We start from the raw sequence: 9,783 nt of genomic DNA on the forward strand, positions 1-9,783 counted from the left end.
GGAATGGCTTAGAGGATGGAAAGGAAACATGAAAAAGTGGAAGGAATAAAAGAAACTGAAGGAACTGCTAAAGCTATTCAGCCTGATCTCTTGGTACTAAATCGACCATAACTTGAGCTATAGAGGTCCAAATGACACAGTTTTAGTTGCGTTGGAAAGCTAACGTACGGGGCCTCGCAAAGATATATAATTTGCTATATCTGCCCCAAAGCCAGGTGACGCGAACGCGTGGATCACGCGGACGCGTGACCTGGCAAAAACCCAATCCACGCTAACGCGTGGACGACGCTTCCGCGTGACTCTGCAGTGACCTGTACGTACCAGAAATCGCTGGGGGCAATTTTTGGGCTATTTTTGACCCAGTTTTTAGCCCAGAAAACACAGATTAGAGGCTATAAAGTGGGAGAATCCATTCATTCATTCAACAATTAATAGAACATTCATAATTAACAATTTTAGGTTTTAGATGTAGTTTCTAGAGAGAGAGAGAGGCTTTCTCCTCTCTCTTAGGATTTAGGATTAGGATTAGGATTTAGGATTTCTATTATGATTAGGCTACTTCTCTTCATTCTAGGTTCAATGTTCCTTTAATTTATTTTCTACTTTTATTTATTCCATTACTTTAATTGTTATTTATCTTTTTAATTTGGCTTATGAACTCCATGTTAGAATTGATTTCTTTATTTAATGCAATTTGAGGTATTTCAGATTTATGATTGCTTTCTTCTATTTATGATATAAATAATTTAGACTTTTTTCCCTTTGCTTTAGTTGAGTAATTGGTGACACTTGAGTTGTCAAACTCAGCTGTTGATTGAAAATTAGAATTCTTGCTGGTTGATTTGGATTCCTCTAAAGCTAGTCTTTCCATAGGAGTTGACTAGGACTTGAGGAATCAAATTGATTAGTCCACTTGACTTTCTTTTATTTAGTAAGGGTTAACTAAGTGGGAGCAATAACCAATTCTCATCTCACCTGATAAGGATAACTAGGATGGGATTTCCAGTTCTTATACCTTGCAATAGTTTTCATGATAATTAATTTACTTTATTGCTAATTTATTCTCCTTGTTCCCTATTTCAAAAACCCAAAAAATATTTTTTTCCATAACCAATAATAAATCATACTTCCCTGCAATTCCTTGAGAAGACGACCCCAGGTTTAAATACTTTGGTTTATTATTTTTATTGGGTTTGCTTAAGTAACAAACAAAACTTTTGTACGAAAGGATTCCCTGTTGGTTTAGAAACTATACTTACAATGTGATGATATTTGTGAATTTCTTTACTAGCAGAAATCAGTTCGTCAAAATGGCGTCGTTGCCGGAGAATTATAAACGTGTGCCTTATTATTGGTTATTGTAAATATTTTATTTTTCTTGTTTATTTCTTTTTATTTTTGTTTTTAATTTTTATTAGTTACTATGAGTTCTCACCCCCGTCGCTTTGAGTTTAGTTCTAATGTTGTTGAAAGGAATGGAAGCTATAACAGGAACATACATCAAGGTCGAAACAATCACAGATGGAAGGAGCTACGAGGATCTGATCAACCCTTTCGGCAACAACACCTTCCAAGATACCATGGACAACGACCATCCTACAATGCATGCCAAGACAATAGTTATGGTGGATCTTTTCGTGACAACCAACCTCCATTAGTTTGCTATGGTCAAGAGCCATTCCGAGGTGCATACCAAGATGATAGATATAGTGGATCCCCTTATAGTTACCAACAAGTCCCATCATATGCTTATGAACCACCTCCACAACATACCTTTGAACCACCAAACTCACAAGCCCCTTTACACCATTCACCTCCATAAGACCCTAACCCTTATCTACCCCAACCTCCACTGGATGACAACACCCTTAGTGTTATTCACCAAGGGTAAACAGAGCTTCATACCACACTTGCCTCTATCACTAGTCTTACCTCTACTCTTCAGGCTCTTATATCCCGCATGGACCAATCCTCTACTTCGAATACTCAGCCCGCAAGCTCTGGTGCACCACCACCCTCTATGGAAGAACATCCATGCCCACCAATCCAAGAGCAAGATGATACCAACTATGCTATTGACATGGAGCAAGAGAGAACGGATCGTCTTAGGGACGCAATGGACCGGCTTCATGCAGCCATATTTCAAGAGAAGCAAGAGGAGACCCAAAAGGTAGAGATAGTAGAGACCCTTGAGAAAAATTGTCATGAAGTGGAAAACATCAAGGAGGAGTTTGATTTTGTACTGGAACAAGTGGAGGAAGCCGTAATTATTGAAGAAGAAGAAGCGGTTGAAGACTTAGGAAATGCTGAACCTCCATGGGAAAGTCAAGTCCTAGAGCCTCCTTTCAAGACGTTTGAAATTGATGTTGAGGAGGGTGTACAACCTCCAAGGCATATCATGGTTGAAGACTTTGACTGGGATGATGATGCATGGAAACTTGTCTCTCAACAAATTTCCCTCGGCAAGTATACCGAATTGTCGTCAAGTAAAAACTCACAATAGAGCGAGGTCGAATCCCACAGGGATTGATTAGTCAAGCAACTTTAATCAGAGGAATGTTCTAGTTGAGCTAAGCAGAAATTGAGTTGATATTTGCAGAAACGTAAATGGCGAGAAAGTAAATAACAGAAAGTGTAAATGCTGGAAATAAAGAGCAAAATGTAAATGACGGAAAGTAAATTGCAGAATCTTAAATGGGGATTTGGGGAAATGAACATAAAAGTAAATGGCAGAAAGTAAAGAGAATGGGTAAGATCAGAAATGAGGGATTCATTAGGCTCAGGAGATGTTGTATTCTCCGAATCAAGTTCATTCTCATCTCTTCCTCAATCAATGCATTCATTGATCTCCTTGGCAATCTTAAGTGATTGGATTCCAATTCCTTGGCAACCAATCTCTCAAATCTTGATCAATAGTCAATTCCTTGGTCTAATTGCTCATGAGAAGAGATGAAGTATGGTCACTGATTATACCACATGTATTCCCAAATCAAAGTGTTGGTAGGTTTATATGTCACTATATCCATCCAAACCCCAATTTGGTCCAACATGAGAAAGTATTTCTAGCATGATCTCTTCATTCCTCTTCCAAGGTTCCGAAGAGATCCAAGTATGAATAGCTTCTTTTCCAAGACAAATACCCAATAGGATGAAGATTGAAAGCTTTCTAGTAAAATCAAGAGAAAAGAAAGAAGAAGAATAATGAAAACTATTATTGATCCATCAAATTACAACAGAGCTCCCTAACCCAATGAAAGGGGTTTAGTTGTTCATAGCTCTGGAAATGGAAAGCATAAATGAAAAATACATTTTCAAAATAAAACTAGAAGTTGCAGAGAGAGTAAAATATATAGAGTGTAGTTCTCCAAAATGCCAAAAGCTCCCTACTAGTTCAAAACTACTCCTATATATACTACTCTTCTGATCTTCTAGTTGGCTCTTCAAGTCTTGGATATGGGCCTTTGGATCTTTAGTTGAAGCAGTTACAGTCTTTAGGGGCTCAGGTTTGCTTGCAGAAAAAGTGTGAGTTAGGCATGGACGTTAGTTAGGATGTTAGTGGTGTTAACGTTAAGTGAAAATGTGGGTTCGAGAACGTTAGTGACGATCACCTTTTTCACTAACGTTCCAAGCCAAAAATGATCCACGTTAACTTCAACGTTAGTGGCACTAACGTGACCACTAACGTTGCCTCTTGGTTCTTTGCAAACGTTATTGGCATTCACCTTTTCCAATAACGTTGCTTATTGCCCCTTTTCTCCATGTTAGAGTTCACGTTAGTATAACTAACGTGACCCTTAACGTGGGTATGCCTAAGCTTCGAGAGCGTTAGTGACACTTACCTTTGTCACTAACGCTTCAAATGCCCCTTCTTCCCACGTTAGTGCCTCACGTTAATTGCATTAACGTGACCACTAACGTGGTGGTGATTGCCATCTTCAATGTTAGTGACAAAGGTGAGTGTCACTAATGTTGGCCCATCATTTCTTTCCTCCATGTTAATGTAATTAACGTGGCAACTAACGTGGGCAATATTGGCTTAGTCCAACGTTAGTGACAAAGGTGAGTGTCACTAACGTTGGCGATTCCTTGCTCCTCCCACGTTAGAGTTCACGTTAATGTAATTAACGTGACTCTTAACGTGGCCAATTGTGCCATTTTGGAATGTTAGTTGTATTCACTTTTACCACTAACGTTGGAGCTTCCCTTTTCCTCCACGTTAGCTTCCACGTTAATGTAATTAACGTGGCCACTAACGTGGGCTATGATGGCTTTCGAAGGCGTTATTGGTGATCACTTTTTCCATTAACATTGCAAGCTAGCTCCCATTCCACGTTAGTGGTCACGCTAGTTACACTAACGTGGCTACTAACGTGGCTCTTCCTTGCTTCCTTTGTCCTAAAATCAAGCAAATAAAGTGCATCAAAGCTTGGTTCTAAATCATGAGATCATGCATCATCCATTTTATCATTCAATTCATGCATAATTCTCATAAAATCATGTAAAGTTCACAATGTTTGCTTGAATCAAGATGTAAGTGAATATTTACCCAAAACTTGCTTATTTACTAAGAAAATGCATGAAACTACCCTAAAACAGTAAAGAAAAGGTCAGTGAAACTGGCCAAAATGCCCTGGCATCACAACACCAAACTTAAAGCTTTCTTGTCTCTAAGCAAGTACTGAAATATAAGAATGATGAATGAAAGAACAAGAGAAATAAGTTCTTATTATAGAAGTAAAGCTCTTGGTATATGGGGGTTTCATGCATAGCAACTTAGGTTCATTCCTTTACTGGTTTCCAGGTCCTTATCATGCTCTTGAATACTTGCTTGATTGCATCCTATGAGATCCTTATTTTTTTTTTATCCTCCCTTTTTTTCTCAGGGTTTATTGCATCCTTAGGCTAAGTGCTCTGTGAGGGGGTGATGAGCGGATAATTTATACGCTTTTTGGCATTGTTTTTACATAGTTTTTAGTATAATTTAGTTAGTTTTTAGTATATTTTTATTAGTTTTTAAATAAAAATCACATTTCTAGACTTTACTATGAGTTTGTGTGTTTTTCTGTGATTTCAGGTAATTTCTGGCTGAAATTGAGGGACTTGAGCAAAAATCAGATTCAGAGGTTGAAGAAGGACTGCAGATGCTGTTGGATTCTGACCTCCCTGCACTCAAAGTGGATTTTCTGGAGCTACAGGACTCCAAATGGCGCATACTTTGCCCGAGTTTAGACGACGCAAACTGGCGTTCAACGCCAGTTCTATGCTGCATTCTGGAGTTAAACGCCAGAAACAGGTTGCAAAGTGGAGTTAAACGCCAGAAACAGGTTGCAAATTGGCGTTCAACTCCAAAAGAAGCCTCTACACGTATAAAGCTCAATGCTTAGCCCATGCACACACCAAGTGGGCCCCAGAAGTGAATTTCTGCATCAATTACTCATTTCTGTAAACCCTAGTAATTAGTTTAGTATAAGTAGGACTTTTTACTATTGTATTTACATCTTTAGTTTCATCTTTAGATCGCGTTTGGGGGCTGGCCTCTTGGCCATGCCTGGACCTTCATCACTTATGTATTTTCAATGGTAGAGTTTTTACACACCATAGATTAAGGTGTAGAGCTCTACTGTTCCTCATGAATTAATACAAAGTACTATTATTTTTCTATTCAATTCAAGCTTATTCCGATTCTAAGATATTCATTCGTACCTCAATATGAATGTGATGATCGTGACAGTCATCATCATTCCCAACTATGAACGCGTGCTTGACAACCACTTCCGTTCTACCTTAGATTGAATGAGTATCTCTAGGATTCCTTAATCAGAATCTTCGTGGTATAAGTTAGAATCCATGGACGGCCATTCTTGAGATCCAGAAAGTCTAAACCTTGTCTGTGGTATTTCGAGTAGGATCTGGGAAGGGATGGCTGCGACGAGCTTCAAACTCACGAGTGCTGGGCGTAGTGACAGACGCAAAAGGATCAATGGATCCTATTCCAGTATGATCGAGAACCGACAGATGATTAGCCATGCAATGACAGCGCATTGGACCATTTTCACTGAGAGGACAGGATGTAGCCATTGACAACGGTGATGCCTAACATACAGCTTGCCATATAAGGGAGTATGAATGATTGGGTGAAGATAATAGGAAAGCAGAGGTTCAGGAGGAACGAACGCATCTCTATACGCTTATCTGAAATTCTCACCAATGAATTACATAAGTATCACTATCTTTATTTTATATTTATCTTTTAATTATTAAATCTCTATAATCAATTGAATCCGCCTGACTGAGATTTACAAGGTGACCATAGCTTACTTCAAGCCGACAATCTGTGGGATCGACCCTTACTCACGTAAGGTTTATTACTTGGACGACCTAGTGCACTTGCTGGTTAGTTGTGCGAAGTTGTGACAAAGAACTAAGATTATGAACGTGCGTATTGAGTTTTTAGCACCGTTACCAAGGAATGGAACTGTCACGATTTCTGCGCACCAAGTTTTTGGCGCTGTTGCCGGGGATTGTTCGAGTTTGGACAACTGACGGTTCATCTTGTTGCTCAGATTAGGTAATTTTATTTTAATTTTAAGCTTTTTGTTTTTATTATTCTTATTTTCAAAAAAAAAATAAATATTTTCAAAAATATATTTTTATTCAGACTTTTTAAGAATGAATTCTAGTGTTTCATGATGATCTGTTAAATCCTGGCTGGCTGTAAGCCATGTCTAATCTTTTGGACCGGGGTTTCAACTTATCATCACAAGAGCTTGTTGATCTTCACCCATTTGGCAGTTACACACATAGTTGTTGTATACATGAGAGGTATCAATATCTGCTGAAGCTTGGCTGGTTATCGGCCATGTCTAGTGTTTTGGACCGGAGCTTTCACTGAAAGCTTGGCTGGCTAGTAAGCCATGTCTAATTCCTGGACCGGAGCTTTAGACTAACATTGCAAGATTCCTGGAATTCCTATTAAAAATTTTGAAATCCTTATTATCTTTTTCAAAATAATTTTCGAAAAATACCAAAAAAAATTTTTTCTTCTTTTTCGTTTTTCCAAAATAATTTTCGAAAAATCCAAAAAAATTAATAAAATCATAAAATCAAAAATAATTTTGTGTTTCTTGTTTGAGTCTTGTGTCAATTTTTAAGTTTGGAGTCAATTGCATTCTTTTATTTTTCTTAAAAATTTTTCGAAAACACATGCATTGAGTTTCTTTCTTGTTCTTCATGATCTTCAAGTTGTTCTTGATAAGTCTTCTTGTTTGATCTTTAAAATTTCTTGTTTTGTGTCTTTTCTTGTTTTTCATATGCATTCTTGAATTCTTAGTGTCTAAATATTAAAAAAATTTCTAAGTTTGGTGTCTTGCATGTTTTCCTTTATTAAAAATTTTTCAAAAATACATACTTGAGTCTTTTTGATGTTTTTCTCTTTCCTTATTAAAATTCAAAAATAAAAAAAATATCTTTTCCTTATTTTACTCCTAATTTTCGAAAATTGCATTGAATTAGTCAAAAATTTTCAAAATCATATTTTTTAGTCAAGCAAAATTTTTAATTTAAAAAAAATTCTATCTTTTTCAAATCTTTTTCAAAAATAAAATCTTTTTCATTTTTCTTTTATAAATTTCGAAACTTTCAAAATTATTTTCAAAATCCTTTTCTTATTTTTATTTCAGATTTTCGAAATTAATGCTAACAATTAATGTGATTGATTCAAAATTTTTAAGTTTGTTACTTGCCTATTAAGAAAGGTTCAATCTTTAAATTTTAAAATCATATCTTTTAGTTTCTTGTTAGTCAAGTAATCAACTTTAATTTTCAAAATCAAATCTTTTTAAATTTCTTTTTCAAAATAAGTTTCAATCACATCTTTTCAAAATCAATTTCAAAATCTTTTCTAACTTCTTTTCTAACTTCTTATCTTTTTAAAATTGATTTTCAAATCTTTTTCAAACTAATCCTATCTTTTGTTTGATTCTTATCTTTTTTTTCAAAACTACCTAACTACTTCTATCTCTAATTTTCGAAAATCACCTTCATCTTTTTCAAAATTCCTTTTTAAATTAACTAATTGTTTTAAATTTAATTTAATTTGATTTAATTTTCCTTGCTTAATTTTCGAATTTTTAATTTTAATTCTAATTTAAAAACAAAAATACTTTTATTTTATTTTATCTAATTTTCGAAAATTCTTCTCTCTCACCTTCTTCTATTTATTTATTCATCAACTAACATCCCTTTTTCACCCAAGAATTCGATCCTACTCCTCACCCTTGTGTTTGGATTCTCCTTCTTCTATTCATATCTTCTTCTACTCACATAAAGGAATCTCTATACTGTGACATAGAGGATTCCATATTTTTTTCTCTGTTCTCTTCTTTTTCATATGAGCAGGAACAAGGACAAGAATATTCTTGTTGAAACTGATCCTGAACCTGAAAGAACTCTAAAGAGGAAGCTAAGGGAAGCTAAAGCACAACTCTCTGGAGAAAATCTGACAGAAATTTTCGAAAAAGAAGGAGGCATGGCCGAAAATAATAACAATGCAAGGAAGATGCTTGGTGACTTTACTACACCTAATTCCAATTTACATGGAAGAAGCATCTCAATCCCTGCCATTGGAGCAAACAATTTTGAGCTGAAACCTCAATTAGTTTCTCTGATGCAACAGAATTGCAAGTTTTATGGACTTTCATCCGAAGATCCTTTTCAGTTCTTAACTGAATTCTTGCAGATCTGTGATACTGTTAAGACCAATGGGGTTGATCCTGAGGTCTACAGGCTTATGCTTTTCCCATTTTCTATAAGAGATAAAGCTAGAATATGGTTGGACTCTCAACCTAAAGACAGCCTGAACTCTTGGGATAAGCTGGTCACGGCTTTCTTAGCCAAGTTCTTTCCTCCTCAAAAGCTTAGTAAGCTTAGAGTGGATGTTCAAACCTTCAGACAAAAAGAAGGTGAATCCCTCTATGAAGCTTGGGAAAGATACAAGGAACTGACCAAAAAGTGTCCTTCTGACATGCTTTCAGAATGGACCATCCTGGATATATTCTATGATGGTTTGTCTGAATTATCTAAAATGTCATTGGACCATTCTGCAGGTGGATCCATTCACCTAAAGAAAATGCCTGCAGAAGCTCAAGAACTTATTGACATGGTTGCAAATAACCAGTTCATGTACACTTCTGAAAGGAATTCTGTGAGTAATGGGATGCCTCAGAGGAAGGGAGTTCTTGAAATTGATACACTGAATGCCATATTGGCTCAGAATAAAATATTGACTCAGCAAGTCAATATGATCTCTCAGAGTCTGAATGGATTGAAGGAATCATCCAACAGTACTAAAGAGGCATCTTCTGAAGAAGAAGCTTATGATCTTGAGAACCCTGCAATAGTAAAGGTGAATTACATGGGTGAACTCTATGGAAACAACTATAATCCCTCATGGAGAAATCATCCAAATTTCTCATGGAAGGATCAACAAAAGCCTCAACAAGGCTTTAATAATGGTGGAAGAAATAGGTTTAGCAATAGCAAGCCTTTTCCATCATCCACTCAGCAACAGACAGAGAATTCTGAGCAGAATCCATCTAGCTTAGCAAATATAGTCTCTGATCTATCTAAGGCCACTGTAAGGCTCATGAATGAAACAAGGTCCTCCATTAGGAATTTGGAGGCACAAGTGGGCCAGCTGAGTAAAAGAGTCACTGAAACTCCTCCTAGTACTCTCCCAAGCAATACAGAAAAAAATCCAAAGAGAGAGTGTAAGGCCATTGATTT

At 36.4% G+C, this 9,783-nt stretch overlaps 1 non-coding gene across 1 annotated transcript; it reads right to left on the reverse strand.

Moving 5' to 3' along the window:
- Nucleotides 1-8,920: 8,920 nt before the first annotated feature.
- Nucleotides 8,921-9,028, reverse strand: LOC148567234 (small nucleolar RNA R71). Its single transcript, XR_015881460.1, has one exon. It is a non-coding gene; the product is annotated as a small nucleolar RNA R71 (small nucleolar RNA).
- Between the last annotated feature and the right edge of the window lie 755 nt (nucleotides 9,029-9,783).

Source organism: Arachis ipaensis, chromosome B4, assembly GCF_059453495.1.
Source record: "Arachis ipaensis isolate K30076 ecotype BB chromosome B4, ASM5945349v1, whole genome shotgun sequence".
In the NCBI taxonomy this organism is placed as follows: domain Eukaryota; kingdom Viridiplantae; phylum Streptophyta; class Magnoliopsida; order Fabales; family Fabaceae; genus Arachis; species Arachis ipaensis.